Source organism: Nicotiana tabacum, chromosome 5 (assembly GCF_000715075.1).
Source record: "Nicotiana tabacum cultivar K326 chromosome 5, ASM71507v2, whole genome shotgun sequence".
Lineage (NCBI taxonomy): Eukaryota > Viridiplantae > Streptophyta > Magnoliopsida > Solanales > Solanaceae > Nicotiana > Nicotiana tabacum.
The window spans coordinates 92,454,220-92,461,949 of record NC_134084.1 but is presented as its reverse complement, the minus strand read 5'-3'; the positions used below and the strand labels follow the sequence as shown (position 1 = coordinate 92,461,949).

At 39.1% G+C, this 7,730-nt stretch overlaps 1 pseudogene; it reads right to left on the bottom strand.

Annotated features, from left to right (window-relative positions):
• Positions 1–217: 217 nt before the first annotated feature.
• On the bottom strand, positions 218–7,432 carry LOC107815551 (putative metal-nicotianamine transporter YSL7; annotated as a pseudogene).
• Positions 7,433–7,730: the final 298 nt, after the last annotated feature.

Sequence of the window (7,730 nt, the reverse complement as noted above, 5' to 3'; positions counted from 1 at the left end):
TAACTAAAAACATAATCCAATAATTTGAAACACGCAAAATACGTCAAGAATTTCGAAAACGACAAATACAGAAACACAACTTGTATTAATTCTACTACTAAAATAAAATAGACAGCTTAAAAACATGTTATGCTAAGAAGACTAAAATAACCAAAAGACTAAAAACTTAGATAAAAAGAACTTAATCTTTACAGGAGGAATATATGTAGGACTAAAGTCAGTGATGAACTTTCATGCAAAAGGGAGCTTTAACACCAGCTAGAGCAAGAACAGATGCTGGAATTCCCCACAAGGATTCACCACATATGAGACCTGAAACCACTGCTGGTCCAAAATCCTTAGCTTTCTGCTTGTTCACCTTTTCCCAAATGAATAGAATCAATGACCCTATACACATGTCAATCGCAAAGTACCCTCCAAGGTAAAATGGTATTGCCAATGCACATTGGACTAGGCACGAACCGATAAATCCTATACTTGGTCTCGAATTTTTTCAGCAGCTGAGTCAGTATGTTGATCACAATAGCAGCCACAAAGAACCAAATTGAGAGCCTGAGGCAATGTTTGGGAAGACTTCCAAAACCTTCCACGCCAAGCAGCGCGATTCCACAATACATCAATGCATACGGTGCAGGGTATGAACCTTCTGGATCACCCAATTTATAGGCACTGTGGAAAATCCAGAAGATTAGTGGTGTTATCACACAGCCCATGGCAGTTCCTATGACTTGGCTAAAGAACATGGAACGAGGCGATGTAAGCGTTAAGTAACCAGTCTTGAAATCTCCCATCAAGCCAGAAGCTGTATCTAGTATGCTCATCACCAATCCACATGAAGCAAGGCCAGCAATCACTCCACCATTTTGCAAACCAACCCAATAACTAAATGTAAGGATTGCAATTTTCCCGTAATTTGAGACCAGGGACCAATCAGTGAGGCCACTTCCATAAGAATTGCAGAAGGCCAAAACTGGAGCAATTACATAGGCAACCAGAATGTGATACCATTTCAGTGAATGGAAGATAATTGGCACCACAATGATAGATATGACTGCAATACCAACGTATCCGCCAATGGCTGCCCAGATGGGGATCTGGTCTTTCAAGGAGTACTCGTTTTGTCTCTTCGTGTCATAGTCTTCTGAGGACTCTTCACCTGAATAATCTTCCTCTTTCCTCTTTTGGAAACTTAAGGCCGTGACCACCAACATGTAAGCAAAATGGAATAGACCATCTCCAAACATCATGGTAATTGCGATAAATACCCTATATCCTTGGATACCATGAAGACTTGATGCGGATAAGTGGTCAGAGTACCAGTCGCCTTTCTTTGCTTCGATCATTGGCCACATGATAGCCCACGATATAATGGCACCAATTAGCAACGAAACATTAACCATGTACGGGCAGAGCATACCAACTCCAACATATGTTGAGGAGAAATCAAAATAGAACCTCTTGGCATAGGCTTTGAAACCAAATGTAGGCAAGCTACCAAATCCGCAGCCATCTTCACGTGCAAATATCCACTGAACAGCCCCAGATATAAAGATGAAGCCAAAGGATTTGAACAAGGAACCAACTTGTTTCTTGGCCAGCTTTGCTCCTTTAGGAGTGTGGAAACAGTTGATAAGGTAAGCAGTCGCAGTTCCACTCGGATATGTCAACTTGTACTTGATAATCATCAACTTTCTTAGTGCCACAATTGAGAAGAGACCAGCAAAGCTGACAACAAGAAGAAAGGGATGTTGAAGTTTGGCAAAATGCCAAAGTCCCACATCGGTTGGGAGAAGAGTTGGGGGATTTTTCCCCCTATAAAAGAAGGCCTAATGTTTAGGATTTAAATACACGTCTCATTTGCCTTCTCATCTGTTTAAGGCATTTGTATCTTCTCTCTTTAGTATTATTTCACTTGTATTTTTGGAGTGGAATAAAATATTGATTGTGTCCGAGGAGTAGGCAAAGTTGGCCGAACCTCGTAAATTCTGGTGTTCCTTTTATTATTGCTTTATTGTCTTATTTATTATTTGGTGGCTGTCATAATTTTTGGTATAGTAGTTGTGACTTATTCACACTATATACATTTGGCTTCCGCAACAATTGGTATCAGAGCCAAGGTACTGTCTAAGTATGCTCCGTGGTTGCAGCATAGTCTGATCTTCCACATCAGAAAAGATTTATCTTGGTAACTGAGTCAAGGTTCTGTCTGAGTATGCTCTGTGGTTGCAGCTTAGTCTGATCTTCTACATCAGAAAGAAAATAATCTTGATTTGTGTCGTCAGCTATTAAATAATTTTTGTGTCAAATATGGGAGACAATAAACAAGAAGAATCTACATCAAGTGTCAACAATACGTCATCATTGGCATCTTCGCTTATGACAAGAATTGTGTCAAATGCGAAATTTGCGGTAGAAATATTTGACGGGTCCGGACATTTTGGGATGTGGCAAGGCGAGGTTCTAGATGTCCTTTTTCAACAAGGGCTAGATCTTGCTATTGAAGAAAAGAGACCAGATGCTATTGGAGAAGAAGATTGGAGAATTATCAATCGTGTTGCTTGCGGTACCATTCGATCCTACCTTGCTAGAGAGCAGAAATATCCATACACGAAGGAAACTTCTGCAAGTAGATTATGGAAAGCACTGGAGGATAAATTTTTGAAGAAAAACAGTCAAAATAAATTGTACATAAAGAAGAGACTGTTTTACTTCACCTATGTTCCTGGCACCACGATGAATGAACATATCACCAGTTTCAATAAGTTGGTCACAGATTTGCAAAATATGGATACAACTTATGATGATGGTGACTTGGCCTTGATGTTGTTGGCGTCACTTCCTGATGAGTACGAGCACCTTGAAACTACTCTACTCCATGGAAATGACGAAGTTTCTCTTAGAGAAGTTTGTTCGGCTTTGTACAACTATGAACAAAGAAAGCGAGATGAATGTGCCTTTTGTCGAGAAAAGGGGCACTGGAAGAAAGACTGTCCGAAGTTGAAGAATAAGGCCAAACATAACAATGGAAAGGCCATTATGGATTCAAATGTAGCTGATTGTGATGATTCAGACTTCTCATTAGTTACAACAGAGTCATCAACATCATCAGACATATGGTTGATGGACTCGGCTTGTAGCTATCATATGTGTCCCAACAGAGACTGGTTCGTGGAATTTCAAGAAGGAGAATATGGAGTCATCCACACAGCAGATAACAACCCTCTTACCTCATATGGAATTGGTTCAATACGATTAAGGAACCATGATGGAATAATCAGAACATTAACAGATGTTCGATATGTACCGGATTTGAAGAAGAATCTCATCTCTGTGGGAGCCCTAGAATCAAAAGGGTTCAAAATCATTACAGAAAATGGAGTGATGAGAGTATGCTCCGGTGCACTAGTGGTAATGAAGGCTAATCGGAAGAATAATAATATGTACCGCTATCATGGCAGTACAATTATTGGGACAACGACAGTGATATCCACTGACGACAAAGAGGCAGAAGCAACCAAGCTATGACACATGCGCTTGGGACATGCTGGAGGAAAATCCTTGAAAACTCTATCAGATCAAGGATTGTTAAAGGGAGTAAAGGCTTGCAACTTGGAGTTTTGTGAGCATTGTGTCAAATGGAAACAAACAAGGGTTAAATTTGGTATAGCGATCCATAATACTAAAAGCATTTTGGATTATGTACACCCTGATGTTTGGGGTCCTTCCAAAACACCTTCATTGGGTGGGAAGCACTATTTTGTAACCTTTGTTGATGATTTTTCCCGAAGAGTGTGGGTGTATACAATGAAAAGCAAAGATGAAGTGCTGGGAATTTTTCTCAAATGGAAGACGATGGTGGAGGTTCAAACAGGCAGGAGGATCAAGTGTATTCGCACAGACAATGGAGGTGAATACAAAAATGATCATTTCAATAAGGTCTGTGAAAATGATGGCATCGTCCGACACTTCACTGTTAGACATACACCACAACAGAATGGAGTTGCAGAACGTATGAATCGGACCTTGCTGGAGAAGGTACGGTGTATGTTGTCCAATGCTGGCTTGGGCAAAGAATTTTAGGCTGAGGCAATTACATATGCATGCTACCTCATTAATCGTCTACCATCTGCTGCTATTGATGGCAAGACACCATTTGAAAAATGGTATGGAAAGCCTGTTGTAGATTATGACTCTTTGCACATGTTTGGCTCAACTACATATTATCATGTGACAGAGTCAAAATTGGATCCAAGGGCAAAGAAGGCTATTTTTATGGGAATTACTTCTGGAGTCAAAGGATATCGCTTATGGTATCCTATGACAAAGAAGTAATATTCAGCAGGGATGTTACCTTTGATGAATCTGCTATGGTAAATAAGGTAACAGAAGATACCAAACAAAATGAAGGTGCTTCTAAGCAGGTGGAGTTTGAGGGAAAATTTATTTTTCCTACACAAGAAGCAGAGGAGAAAACAAATGAAGATTACCCTGTGGAAGGAGAGCCAGTAGAGGAGATTCCAACTTAGGAACCTCAACAACAACTTGAATCAATAGCAACCAGCAGGCCAAAAAGAACAATAACGAAACTTGTTCGTCTCATAGAGACGGTTGCTTGTGCAACCTCAATTGTAGCTGATGATGTTCCTACCACTTATAAAGATGTTGTCCAAAGTTCAGAAGAAGATAAGTGGAGGATTGCCATGAATGATGAAATACAGTCCCTTCATCAGAATCATGCATGGAGATTGGCCAATCTCCTGAAGGGAAAGAAAGTAATTGGGTGCAAATGGGTATTTGCAAAGAAAGAAGGATTTCCTAACCAAGTAGATGTTCGCTACAAAGCAAGATTGGTGGCCAAAGGATATGTTCAAAAGGAGGGAATTGATTATAATGAAGTGTTTTCTCCAGTTGTAAAACATTCCTCCATTAGAATTATGTTGGCTTTGGTAGCACAATTGGATTTGGAACTAGTTCAGATGAATGTAAAAACTGCGTTTTTACATGGAAACTTGGAGGAGGAAATCTACATGACTCAGCCAGAAGGATTCAAAGTTGCTGGAAAAGAAAATATGGTGTGCAAACTTGAAAAATCGTTGTACGGATTGAAACAATCTTCTAGACAATGGTACAAACGATTTGACGAGTTTGTGTTGCGGCAAGGGTACAAGAGAAGAAAATACGATCATTGTGTGTATTTGCGCAAGCTTAAAGATGGTTCCTTTGTATATCTTCTCCTATATGTTGATGATATGTTGATAGCTTCCAAGAATTTGGAAGAAATTGATAAATTGAAGATTCAACTGAAGAAGGAGTTCGAGATGAAGGATTTGGGTGAGGCAAAGAAAATTCTTGGCATGGAGATAATAAGAGATAGACGTTTAAAGAAACTCTGTTTATCTCAGAAAGAATATTTGAAGAGAGTACTACAACGTTTTGGCATAGATGACAAGACTAAGCCAGTTAGTACTCCACTTGCTCCCCATTTTAAGCTGAGTACTACTATGTCGCCAAAGGATGAAGCTGAACGAGAGTATATGTCAAAGGTACCATACGCAAATGCTGTTGGTAGCTTGATGTATGCAATGGTCTGTATGAGACCTAACATTTCACAAGCTATTGGAGTTATTAGCAGATATATGCATAATCCAGGAAAGGAGCATTGGCAAGCTGTGAAGTGGATTCTACGGTATATTCATAATACTGTAGATGTTGGGTTAGTTTTTGAGCAGGAAGACAATCAGTCTGTAGTTGGATATTGTGATTCAGATTTTACGGGTGATCTGGACAAACGAAGATCAACTACTGGTTATGTGTTTACTTTTGCAAAGGCACTAGTTAGTTGGAAGTCTACTTTGCAGTCAACAGTTGCTTTGTCTACAACAGAGGCAAAGTATATGGCTATTACAGAGGCCGTGAAGGAGGCAATTTGGCTTCAAGGATTGCTAAAGGAGCTTGGTGTTGAACAAAAAGGTATCACAATTTTTTGTGATAGTCAAAGTGCTATTCAATTAGCGAAGAACCAAGTTTATCATGCAAGGACGAAGCACATTGATGTTCGGTATCATTTTGTACGAGAAATCATAGAAGAAGGTGGAGTCACGATGAAGAAAATTCATACTACAGAGAATCCTGCTGATATGCTGACAAAAGTGGTGACTACGATCAAGTTTCAACATTGTTTGGATTTGATCAACATTGTTGAACAATGAAGATTGAAGATGAAGACACAACCAAAATTTGTTATTGAGAGAGAATTGAAAATGTGGAATTTTGCCAAGGTGGAGATTTGTTGAAGTTCGGCAAAATGCCAAAGTCCCACATCGGTTGGGAGAAGAGTTGGGGGGGATTTTTCCCCCTATAAAAGAAGGCCTAATATTTAGGATTTAAATACACCTCTCATTTGTCTTCTCATCTGTTTAAGGCATTTGTATCTTCTCTCTTTAGTATTATTTCACTTGTATTTTTGGAGTGGAATAAAATATTGGTTGTGTCTGAGGAGTAGGCAAAGTTGGCCGAACCTCGTAAATTTTGGTGTTCCTTTTATTGTTGCTTTATTGTCTTATTTATTATTTGGTGGCTATCATAATTTTTGGTATAGTAGTTGTGACTTATTCACACTATATACATTTGGCTTCCGCAACAAGGGAAGCATCCAACTAATATCAAGCTTCATAGTATTATTTGGGGTATTTCCTGCATCAGCCTGAGCTGCTATGAATGGACTCATTCCCAACATATAACTTGTTGTCCCGCTGCTAAAAGCAATGCCAGAAGAAGCAACAACGCACGTTTGGATGACGGTATTCTCTTGCCTAGTAAAAGGCTGCTTCAATTTCCCAAACTTCTCAATAACAGCAGTCCATGACCTAATCATGGCGAACCCCAAAAGCCCCGCGGCCACGTTAAGAGAAGGGATAACACCAGTCGTGAGATTCAGTTTGCAAACAATGAAGTTGAACACAACGCTCAGGATCAAGCCAGTCACCATTGACCTCAACGTTATTTGCTTCTGTTGATTGTCAAAAGTCCCACATCGGTGGGTGACAATTTGGGTTTGGGAATTTTTCCCTATAAAAGGAGGCATAATGTTTAGGATTTAAATACGCTTCTCATTTGCCTTCTTATCTTCTTAAGGCATTTGTATCTTTTCTCTTTAGTATTATTTCACTTGTATTTTTGGAATGAAATAAAATATTGGTTGTGTCCGAGAAAGTAGGCAAAATTGGGCGAACCTCGTAAATTCTGGTGTTCCTTTTATTGTTGTTTTATTGTCTTATTCATAATTTGGTGGCTGTCATAATTTTTAGTATAGTAATTGTGACTCATTCACACTATATACATTTGGCGTCCACAACAGCTTCTTCCATGGTGGTACTTCTTTATCCTTGAATGCATATTCTGTTGATTCATTATCTCCACTTTCCACGTCCATTCTAAATTCACAAGCACACACACAACACTTGTTTTCTTCTTTCTTTGGGCTCTTTCAAATATGATTGAAAGGAAGAAAGTGTTTGATGTATTTGATGATTTCTTCTTCTACTTAAAACGTAGTATATTTATAGCTGCAAGGGATGGCATATCTTTGAACCAAAACCAAAATGATTTAGGAGAGTTCTATAGGGTACGAAATTAATGAATCAATTAACTCCAAAGGAGTAATCCTAAACCTAAACCTACTAGGTAAAACTTCCGGTTTCTGCTATCCTAAGTGTTTAACCAAAAATCTG